The sequence below is a fragment of the Thermobia domestica genome, unplaced genomic scaffold (genome assembly GCF_964235325.1).
Source record: "Thermobia domestica unplaced genomic scaffold, izTheDome1.hap1.1 HAP1_SCAFFOLD_211, whole genome shotgun sequence".
Lineage (NCBI taxonomy): Eukaryota > Metazoa > Arthropoda > Insecta > Zygentoma > Lepismatidae > Thermobia > Thermobia domestica.
Window position 1 is genome coordinate 190,688 of NW_027655936.1, and position 13,088 is coordinate 203,775.

Sequence of the window (13,088 nt, forward strand, 5' to 3'; positions counted from 1 at the left end):
CTCCTTTGGATATTAACTTAATAAAAGAGAAATGATAAATATACAAGTGAATCCAGAGATAACTACAGTATTTTCAAAATTTCATTTCGACCGGTTTATCTGTTTCCTTTCATCTTATAATTAAAAATCGGAAAGAAAAATTGTATAGAAATTACTCTCTTCACCTTTGGAATCAGTATTTCTGCAAATCCTCAAACGTTGGTTTCTAATCAAGAGTTTGTATACCGAGTTCCAACTCCGTAACTTGGAGTCCTGGTGAGACACTTTATTTTTGGGATACAATTTAACAGCGGACAAGTTTGTTAAGAGTATCAAGATTAAATTGGAACACATTTATGAATAACGTCTAACATTAGACTGTAGTTTCAGTTAAGTCGAACACAGTTCGAGTGAAGCAAAACATTTATGGGGCCCTAATTTTTAAGAGTAACCTCATTGAAATGGAGCACATTTACGAACAACCTACATCATTAGAGTGTAGCTCCATTGAAGTATAACACTCTAATGAATATTATCTATAATTAAAATATAGTCCCGATGAAGTAGAACATATTTATATATATCTATTCTTACTGAAGATTAGCTGAAGTAAATTACAGCACTTTATTTCTAGCCAGCGTTATTTAAAATTAGCCGTAGTGGATTAGAACAAGTTTAAGAATGACCCTATTATTAAAATGAATTAAAGTCTTAGTTGTTTATGACGAACTGAAGGGAATTAGGGAGTCAGTAGGAATAATCATTTGAGTGTTGCCCTGGTGAAAGAATCCATACATGAATTACCCTTCTTTTTATGAGTAGTCTCACTGAAGCAAAAGACATTTATAAATGGTTCTGTTTTTTAAGATTAGTCAGATTAAAATAGGGCCTATTAATGAACAGTCTAACATTAGAACGTGAAGTACAGGGTTAATAAAACTGATTTTATTCCGCCATGACTGTACTTCGGAGCGTGCGCGCACCGACTAGATCCGGTAGAGGGCGTTCCTAGCTAACGAACGAGCGGCTGGTTAGTTGTCTCCGAGCACATGGAGAGTCAGGACAGGCTTTTTCGCGCGACGTGTTTCTGTGAGTGGTGCAAGCAGAAAATGCAGCGTTCGTTAGAGCAGAGGTACGCGATTAAATTCTGTGTTAAACTCGGTAAATCTGCGACAGAGACGTTTGATTCGATCAAGCAGGCTTACCCAGATTATGCTTTAGCAAGAAGTGGTGTGTTTCGGTGGCACAAGGCCTTTTTGGAGGGCCGGGAAGAGGTCGCCGATGAAGACCGTGCTGGAAGACCTTCGACTTCGACAAACACCGACAATGTGACTCGTGTGCGCGAAGTTTTGAACTCAGACCGTTTACTAAGTATTCGTTTAATTGCTCAGATGTTAAACTTACCAAAAAATGTGGTTCATGAAATTGTGACGGAGCATTTGAACATGCGCAAGGTGTGCGCGAAGATTGTCCCAAAAGTGCTCACTGATGACCAGAAATTGCGGCGAGTGGAATTGTGCCAAGAAAATTTGAACATGTGTGAAAGTGACCCCCAATTTTTGAATAACGTAATCACAGGTGACGAATCATGGATCTTAGAGTATGATCCCGAGACAAAGAGGCAATCTTCCGAGAGGCATACGCCGGCGTCTCCTCCCCCAGAAAAGGAAAGAATCAGCAAATCCAAAGTGAAAACGATGCTCATTGTCTTTTGTGACATCAAAGGCATCGTCCACCATGAATTTGTTCCTCCTGGACAAACCGTCAACTCCAAGTTTTACGCGGAAGTGCTCAAGAGACTCAAACGAAGGGTCAATCGGGTCCGACCAGACATCGGAGCCGACTGGAAGCTGCACCACGACAACACCCCGGCTCACACCGCCTTTCTTGGGAACAGCTACCTGACCAAGGCCGGCATCCCAAAGCTTCCACAGCCGCTCTACAGCCCAGATGCGCCCCCCGGACTTCTTTTTGTTTCATCGCCTGAAACGCTCGATGAAAGGCAAGCATTTTGAGACGACAGAGGGGATCCAAGCAGCTTGCACCGCGGCTCTCAAGGCTATTCCGGAGAATGACTTCCGTGACGCCTTCAATGCTTGGAAATCGCGCTGGCAGCGCTGCATCGACACAGAAGGAGCCTATTTTGAAAGTTTTTAAAGAATTGTAACGATTGGCTCAATATATTTTTTTAAAATCGACTCAGTCCTATTATTTTCCGGACAAACCCTGTAGAACAAATTTTTGAATAGTTGCTACCATTTGAGTGTAGACTAATTCAATTGGAACGCATTCTCGAATAGCCTCTATTAATAGACTATAGTTCCAGTTAGCTAGAACACATTCATTAATATCTTTATTATTCTAATGTAGTCCCGTAAAATAGAACCAAATGAATAATCTTTAGTTTAAAGGATTAATGAATAGTATTTCGTTTAAAAGTAGTCACAGTGAATCAGAGCATATTAATGAATAGTCCCTATAAAGTGAGAAAAGTTCGAGGTTGGAATTTCGTACTTCTCTATTTTTTAATTATGTTATTTGTGATTATCTGAAGGTAAAAACAAATTTTGTTTCCGATTGTACAGACTGCGTCCAGAAGAAAATAGATTGATGGTAAGGGTGGATGCTAGATATTTACTCTCTTCCCTACGGGTTTATTATTTACACATTTCGGTTGATCCTCTCTACTGTCGTTACAAGAATTTATTTCAAAATAACAACAGAATATTTTAGTGTTAGTTGTTACACTTCAACCGGTAAACAGATATGAAAAATGAGTATAATTTATTTCTAATATTAACCTTCCACTTGAAGCAGAAACAATGTTTATAATAATCAAAAAATAGTTGTCCATATAATATGTTCCATTGATGGATGTATTTATGTACTAACCAACGTTATTTAAAAATTAAATTGCGAGATGTAACTACGTTTCTATATTCAAATGCAGTGATTATGATTTTTTTTCTCATGTTCTTTAATAATCGTAGAAATTAGAGATTAAGCTTTAAAATATTTAGTCTACTTAGAATTCACCTTTGCCACCAGAGCGAAACAGAATCATCAATAATGTTTATGGAAATTCAGTTAACATTGTTATAACAGAAATGCTTATTTCTTCTTAACTAAGTACTGCTGGTCTCACAAAATAAACGACTCTATTTATGTAAATATTTTTATAAGTAACACATTATTTTGTTACGTTGAAATATGATAATACATGATCGCATCTTTTTGAAATTGAAGAATAATGTACCAAAAAAGTAGTTAAATTCAGAAAATAAGAATAAGTAAAAACGTATAAGACCCTTAGCATATATGATTGTTTAGGGTAATAATCCTTCACATTAGCTCAGGGATCATATTTGTTCTTTTTTATTACAAGATTTGTACTTGTTACACGGTTACACATATAGGTAACACATATTATTTGTCGGTTTTAGTTGTAGATCCTATAGAAATTGTTCACAGAAATTTGTAGGTTACGTTGAATCCACTTACTATTATAACTGGTAAAGTGGAAACGCTGTGAATCAATCATAAATATATAATTATTTTATCGAATATAAAACGTACTATTTGTTTATGAAGAAAATAAAGTTAGAGAGTGATATAACCTTAACTCTTTGAGGCATGGTGGATAGGAAGGCTTACCACTTAAATATTCTGCTAAGTGCATGAAGCACTTCCCAGTTTTTTTAACCCGAATTTTCTATTTATGGAAAACTTCATAGCTTTTCCTACTTTTTTCTCCAAATACTAATCAGTAGATGGAAAGCAAGTGTTTGATTACATGTTCTCGCCATAGGACAACTAGAACAACCTTTCAATGTCAAAGTCATTGTGATATGATTCTTATGAAGTATTGGTATCGTTAGTAGGTTACTGTTGTTAACAATTCCTGAAATTTATGACTGAACAAAATTAAACGAGTTAAAGTTCTCGTTTAATACTATGTCAAGTGTAAAAATAATAACATTTCCTGTTCATTTCGTCCTACATTTTGTGGGTAGTTGTGCTTCCCACCACACAAATTGTTGCGTTTTTGGTTACCAACGTACACATGTGTTATTTGTGTGAATTATTTGCTGACAATTTCTTTATTGTCTTATGAGCGTGCTTTGTGATTATGAATGTTTTATAGTCATTTCTGTAGACAAGTTGCTATATCAGAATTGTTTTGTCAATGAAAATGTCGCAATTTCTGAATGGCGAAGAGATTTTTGAGATTTGGAAGCAAATACCGAGTGACTGTGACTGTGGTTTATCTGATGACTCTGACGATGATCCAAAGTTTGAGCCTCCAGGAAAGAAGATACTCCCTAAGCCTCTTGATGGACCTGAAACACACTTGTTCAGTGTTCATATTAGTGATTTATGTAGTGATAGTGAGAAAACTAAATTCAATGAAATGATAAAATGCAATGGCCTAAATTCAATGAAATAATTTATGCACGATAAGCCAATCAAGCGAGGATTTAAAGTCTGGATGTTGTGTGATGAGACAGGGTATAATTTGAAATTTGAGTTGTATACTGGAGAAACCAGGGACAATGTGGGGAAAGTTCCCGATGCTAAAGTTGTAATTTCTATGTGTAGTAACTTCTTCAAAGAGAACCACTAATTGTTCATTGACAACTACTTTAAGTCAACAGAACTGCTCCTCTTTTAGCGCAACAATGGAATGTTTGTATGTGGAACTGTGAATCCTGTTAGAAAAAAAAATCTGCCACATATAAAGGACGAGAAGGAGAATACAAGCATTGTCAAGAAGGATTCTCAAGCAAGAGATAAAAGGTCACAAACTCCATGTCTCTGAAAAATTAGATACCAGGAGGCCAAACAAATACCTCAGCATTCTACAATGAAATGGTGCGCTGTTTGCAGCACAAAGAAGAAAGAAGTGAGGACAACATGGACACTAGGTTTGGGAAAAGGGAAATTCCGTTATCAATCTTACCACACTCGTTAATAATTTCCATTTGTACATTGAATGGTAATAAATGGGCAGGTAACGAAAATATTCTGAATATTGGTCGTCTCTCTATGTCTCTTTATTAGCGTCAACATTAGTAAAGGAATCAACTGAAAATGGTGGTGAGCACTACTCCTCACCATTAATGTATCTCAATTTCTTGGGGGGAAGTTGTACTTACCACCCTTGGTATACATTTTCTTGTTCAACTATTAACTGAAAAAATAAATAAAATTAATTTGGTGTGTTCTGAGATTGTTTGCAAATATAATTTTAATGAAAAGTTAAAAGTTCAAGAAGATATCTTTTCATGCAGCAAGGGGTAAAATATAACCCTGGCTCCCATGCCTCCAAGAGTTAAATGTATACAGTCACCCCTGTCATTGAATTGACTCCATTTTCTCATATCTTACATGTGTGTGATAGAGAGCGGCACTGTTATCGTCACTTGTACCTATCAAAATGTTAATGGATTGACTACATTAAATCGTTCTAGTAATGTATTGCAGAAAACTGAATTTAAAAATTCATTTTCGTTCAAGAGTTACCGTGAGGTGTAATGAAGGTGTGAACGTATTAACAGAAGCAATTTATAAGTCCCACTACGTCATGCTAATTATATGTCTATTAAATATTATAAAATAAAATATTGAAAGAGCATACCTTACCAAGAAACCTAACCTCTCTTGTGTCAGTTACTGTTGCAGCGAGGACCAAGTATAGCATACGTACTTGCGAGCATAGCACAATTACAGCACTTAGGGGTCTGACGAAAGTTTTCACTTTCGGAGGGTGTCTTGTTTTTTGAACTTCATCTAACATCTTTTTCATATTTTTTCATCTTCATCTGGGCTTCGGCCCTCGGCTACTCTATCACGATGACGGTGGCAAAGTTAACGGATCTATGAATCTCGGTCAGGATGTAGGATTACAACCTCCACCACTTAACATCGGGCCTAACGGTCGCCAAAAGACGCAGCCAAGGATTGTTACGGGAACACCTCGTTCAGACCGTAACTCTATTCCTTTCTATGCTGACTGCATCACTAAAGGACATAGAATTCGTTCTCGATCTTTCTCAGATGGCGAACAAGCTCTAGATTCAAAGAAGCAACGAATTACTCCAAGTGTTAATCAGACTACAACTGACAGCCATTGCATGGATTGAGCATCCACTTCTGCCGATAATCATCATCAGCAATACCAGTCAGATCCCGTGTACAACTTCTTGCTAACCGACTACGATCAGAAGTATGACACTGTTCGTGCTGTCTTCCAGCAATAGGTCAAGTACGTCCCTCGGCCTGAAATCCGTGAAATTGTTAAGACACGCCGTGGCATCATTTAGAAATCCAGTAACCCAAATTTCGCCACATGTTCGCAACAAGGCAACTTAAGAAATTTTTGGGACGAAAGCGAAGATTTCTACCTTACAACCGAGTACACGCAAAACTCCTCCTCCACCACGGCGACCTCCTATGCTGTCTGTAGTTATTCGTGGTGTAGAACCTGATCTTACTGATGACGAAATTATTGCTGAACTCCATCAGGAAGGGCTACCTATAAAGCGTTGTATTAGCAATAAACAGCTATAAAGCTTGCAACTTATCTCGTACGAGTGCTGACTGATCAACAACAGCTGATTGATCAACTTCTATCCAAGGGCGCATATATCTATAGACGCAAATATAAAGTTGAGCCCTCTCGCACGCCAGCACCTCTGCCTGTTCGCTGCGAGAACTGTCAACAGTATAATTCACACCCAACAGCTGAATGCTTAAACAACACCAAATGTGGCTATTGTTCCCGCGAACATCTTACAAAAAACTGTCCAAACCTTGAAGAACCACCACGTTGTGATCGCTGTTCTGAACGTCACCCAACGTACAGCTATAAATGTAAAGCTAAGCCTCAGCCTGATCCCGCTAAGCCTGAACTCGTTGTCCCCATACGTTCAGTCGATGCACCAACTCCATCAGCAAATTCATTGCGCCATCCAGTTACTGTCGAAGATCTACTCCGTTTTCTCACTATTTCACTACAGAACATCCACCCATTTCTTCGCAACCATATTCTAACTCCAATCATGCACGCAGCCAAACTGTTATTTAATCTACAACTACATGCAACGTAATCTACAACTACGGACTTATATTCACTTTCATTATGAGTTACAATTTACTATTCCTTAACATACGATCACTATTGACGCACCAAGTGCTCTTTACACAGCTTCTACAGGAAGAACAAATTGCCGCATTTGCTCTTAATGAAACTTACCTTAGACCATATTTAACATGCTATATACCGAAGTATCACTTACTTCGACATGACGCACCAACTGGGCCACGTCTCTACAGAGGCACAGCTATTGGCATTCGGCAAAATCTTCCTTATCGTGCAGTTATTGTTCCACCTGCTCTTCACCTTCCTGAACATAACGTGACGACAATTTATTTTAGAGGCAAAACCATTACCTTTGTTACTATTTACTATCGTCCAGGCAGAGCTTTCAGCTATGATTTCTTCCGCTATATTGATACCAACTTCCGGCATTACATTATCACGGCCGACCTCAATTTTCATAGCCGTTCCCAACGTGACAAAGACAACTTTCTCGATTTTGTTCGGAATGAAACACGAGCTGAATTTCATACTTTACCGAAACCTACACGACTTATCAGTCGCACTACTCCTGACGTAGTCATAACTTCATCTTCACTATCTCAGTCTATTCACATATCTGTACTTGACTCCATAGGTAGCGACCATGTCCCCATCAAAGTCGAACTTCATTGTTCTCCCAACACTCAGCCGAAGCCTCCTCCTCAGAAGGTCTACTGCTAGCAAAGGGCAAATTGGGAACAATATCGCACCGATTTAGACATTGCCGTAACTGCGCTCACAATGCCTAGTACGCAATGCGAACTCGATCGAACAATCCCTGGACTTACTACAGCCCTTCAAGACGCAGCACAACGTTCTATTCCAACAATCGAAGTTCAGCTACACAAACCTAAGTTACCTCCGCAATATTTACCATTTATTTCAGCATCCCGGAGAGCTTTCCGTGAATATCTCGCTACAGGTAACCTTGAAGCGCTTCGGCTTCATCGCCAGTACCTAAGGATCACTCATAATTATATCGTTGCGTTCAAGAGACGCCACTGGATTCAAACATGCAACACACTAGCTAATGAAACACATCCTACAAAATATTGGTGCAAGTTCCATCAATTAACAGGTAGAGTTTCTCGTACGCCTTACCCCATTGTTCATAATCATCAAGCAGTCTTTACGGATGCAGAAAAGGCTAATATTTTTGCTTCCTATTTTCAAAATATCTTTACACATTTACCCGGTTGGCATACACCAGATCGCTTGCAATCAACTATAAACCGACATACCGACGCAGCTTATCCTTTCTTTCGTCCGTCTGCTGATCATGATTTAGAACCAAATAATCCTCTAACCATGCCGATTCAACCCGAAACTATTAGTAATACACTTAAAGGTAAACGGAATACTGCACCAGGATTTGACTCTGTTACATATGTACTCATCAGACAAGCGTCTCACTCTTTTCTACTCTTTCTTAGCACCATTTATACCTTTATTCTGCGAACTGGATATATTCCATTCGACTGGAAATACTCTAAAGTGCTTCTCTTTCCTAAACCAAAGAAACCTCCATCAGAAGTCACATCCTATCGCCCTATTCACCTCACTAGTTGTCTCTGCAAAATCTTGGAAAGAATCCTTGTCCGTCGCATGCACGACCATCTTCACTCACATAATCTTCTTCCAATACACAAAGCTAGATTTCGACCAAATTTTAGTACTCAAGATCAATTATTCCGTCTCACCACAGCTATTTACAATCAATATAATACAGGTTTTCCTTCTTGCCTAGTAACATTTGATTTGGAAAAGGCTTTTGACAAGGTTTGGCACCCTAGCTTACTATATAAACTTCGTAACTATCTTCTGCCAACTTCGTACATCCCCTTCATACACTCCTTCTTAATAGGACGACTAGCTTATATCTCAATCAATGGAACGCTATCTCATCCAATCTTGCTGCAATCTGCTGTACCACAAGGCTCACCATTGTCTCCTTTATTATACTTACTGTACGTCCCTGATCTTGTTATTCCTAATAACACCACAATATTTCAGTTTGCTGACGACACTGCTTTTTTCACATCTGGCCGCACCGTACAATCTCTCAATAAAACCATGCAAGTAGCCATTGATGCATTTGTGCGATGGTGTCATGTTTGGAGGTTAAATATTAACTCTTCCAAAACACAAACCATAGTTTTCTTACCACGTCGACGCCGTTCACGAGTACATCGAAACCCGAATCTACTTCGCCTTCATTTTGATCTTACGCCTATTCCAGTTTCAAGTACTATTACGTATCTCGGTGTCATTTTTGACACTCATCTTACCTGGACTCCACATCTCACCAAACTCATAGGTCAAGCGCAAAATCGACTTAATCTTCTTAAACGATTAGTGGGCACAACCTGGGGATTAAGGGCACATACCGTTCTCAATACATATAAAACCTTCATGCGGAGTACTTTAACCTATGGACATACAGCCTGGGCATCTGCGCCCCTAAAATTCTATCAAAAACTTGCTATACTAGAACGCCATGCTATACGCCTAGCGTACCGCATAAGCCTACCTCATCCAACACGTTTACTTTATGAGATGATCGATTTTCCGCCGTTATTAACGCACCTCGAACAACTAAGTATACGTTACATCAGCAAACGTATCGCACGGCCCCATCCTATGATACTTGATATACTCCGCTATGAACGTGACAACGATGCACCAGCAACTTTCATTGACACCCCTCTACAACACTTCATGACATTATATCATTTACAGTTAGATGATGACATATTGGACCCCGAAATCTATACAATCTACCGACCGCATGAACTTTCATCTCACATCTATCCATCATATGCACAGTAATACCTATTAACAAGGTCCTCCTTCGTCTTCATCAGTTCCTGAATCGCCCCAGGAACAGAAGATAACTTCATTCGTCTGAACTAACATAACCTTGTGATGTGACGTCCAAAGCACTGCATTTCATCCATTCATTACAGTTGTTCATTTTCTTACTGCAGCCCTGAACTTTCTTTTCCTCTCATAATTTGTGTTTATATAATATCTGCCAATATTCTCTTCTAGCAATTAACCTATTAATGTTTGTGTTATAATATTTTTTTGCTCTCCTGGAATCATTTCAATTCATGTATGTTTCAGATTAATGTGATGAATAAAGAAATAATAAACTTGGCAACCCTTAGACCACCTACATTTCCATAGAGACACTTGATTTACAGTACAACACTTACCCGAAGAAAGGGCACAACCTTTTAAGCGGGATGACAAACAAAAAATTAAAAGAGTTACTTTTAAACAGTTTTTTCTCTTGTATGGCAAGCATTTAGTTAAATTTTTTAACTGTGATTATATATTAGGATCACGTAGTATGATTGTGTTTTTAGTTCGTCCCTCAGTTAGCCTGATGGATGTGACATTTTTTTAACAGCCAGAGCGTTAATCTCCGCTCAGTTCGTTCATGAAGTATAATCCTGTTACCTTTCTCAGCCCAGGGCTTTTTCTTGCCATGTAATTCAGTGACTCTTAAAGCAGCAGCATGTTAAATGTAGCAGAATGCAGCAATGTCGGAATGTCAACCAGTTAAGAAAGCTTTCTTCCTCTTCAATGCAAGAACCATGAACGAAATCAACATTTGAATTCGTTCCAAGAAAATACTATTTTATCATTAATTGCCTTTTGCTAGCTTAAAATCAACGAAAGCCGAAACATCATTTCGTGAGTCAAACGCTTCAACTCCAATAATACTAATAATTATAATAATAAACAAAGTTATTGGAGAAAAACTGATTCGATTTCGCTATCCTCGGATTATTTGGTTGGTCAACTAAAAGTGAAGAACGCACCGCCATCTTCTATTAAATGTACAGCAGCAACTTCACTGTCTTCATTTCGTTTCTACAGCAACAGCTGCCAGTTATGTAAGAGATATTACCTGACCTATCCTGAGAGTCAGCAGGACTGGTATTAATCTGTAAATTGTAAGGATTGATATATTAAAGAATGATTTAATTATTCTTTTGAGATCAATGATGGATATATTGGATGTTTTAAATTTTTATTAATATCGCATTATTCTGTTGATTTTGAGGGACTATCGTTGTACACACCTTGAGTAAATTGGTCTCTTTACATTGCACGAAATCAAACTAATGGATCGTTTTTCTTATTCATAGCTTCCATTCACTATTCTACATATTCTTTATGTATTAATGGATATTGTTTTGAAATGCATGAGCAATTAGCACATACATTCAAGTCTTGAAATGAAATGAAATCATTAAGTTTTACGTCTCACTTATATGCCGGTTAGGCTAAAGGAGAAAGTGATAAATAGTGAATGAAATAGTAGAATGAAGGAAGTGGGAGGAAACGGGAAAACCCAGGAAAACCAGCGCACACAATATTTGTCCACCACAAAATTCACTTGCTGTGAGCTGGAGTCAAACCAGGGACCCAAAGCACTAAAGGTGAGCACTCTACCACTGAGTTACCGTGGTCTCCTACATTCAATTCTTATCATCTTATACTAGCCAAATTTGTCTTTCTCCACATTACTCTACACGTAAGCGAATTGTTGCATTACGTATTTAGCAATATATACGTAGCGGTTTCTCAGACCTAGAGCGTTCACCTCTGATGCTTCCGGTTCAGGGTTCGATTCCAGCCCTCGAAAAGTGAAATTTTTGTTGGACAAACATCGTGTGCTTGGGATTTCTCGAGGTTTTCCCGTTTCCTCTCACATTTTTCGTTCCACTATTTCATTCGTTTCTCATCATCACAGTCTTCTTTAACCTTTTAGGCATAAATGTGTGACGTAAAACTGAAAGATTTCATTTTTTGCAATATGTAGCTAGAGTGATTATTTCAAAACATTCCGTTAATGGGCTCAATAGACTCTGATCTTAACGAGTAACGATGACTATCCATATTCCATAAACGGAAATAGATCGGATGATTCTGTATATTGTGTTTACCAGAATTTATTTCACAAATGCGATATAACACTTTAGTGTTAGTTGCTAAATTTTAACTAGCAAACATAGCCTACATAAAAAATGAGTCTCATTTATTTACATTTCCAGTGTTAAAATTGTACTGCAAGTAGAAACTATGCTTCCATTAATTAAAGATAGCTGTACATGTAACATATTCTGTCGATGAATGTATTCATATATTAATTAACGTCATTTAAACGTTATATTGTGACACATAACTGGTATTATTGCTTCAAATACTGTGATTAAGAATTTTCTGTCACGCTTTTAAATTATCTTAGAAATGTCACCTTTAATTTTATAATCACTAGTCTACTTGTTTTGAGATTTCCAAGGAATGCGAAATACAATCGTCAATAATGGTAATGAAAGCTGAGTTGATACAGTTGTAATAGGAATTTATATTATCACTAAATGAGCGATCACTGGTCTAAGAAACTACAAAACTCTAAATTATGTACACATTCTTATAAACTCATTATCTTATTAATTACAAAGAACTCATTAGGTTTGAATACTTATACAGATAGATACTACAAAGAAAAGTAAGCAAAAAGACAGGAAAGTCCCGTTAATGTATGTGATTGCGTAGGGTAATTCTCCCGAACATTATTTTCAGGTTTATCTTTGTTAAGTTTTGTTTGTTACAATAGTTGTTACACGGTTGCTCATGTTGGGTGAAAAGAGTATTTATCGGTTTCCGTTGTAGATCCTCTGGAGATTGTTCAGATAGGTTCCCAGACAACGTTGTCTCCAGTTACTAATAATTATTACTAGTAAAGTGGAAACACTATGATTCTCTTGTAAGTATTTCCTTATTGTATGGGATATAAATACGTACTATTATTTTAGGGTGAAATTAAAGTAAGAAACTTAGATCGCCTTAGATATGATTGTATAATCACTCTTTTATTTCAATCGGCTCTTACACATTCATTTTGTTTTACTTTCTGATAGAGACTTCATTTTTGCTAGATAATTTGCAA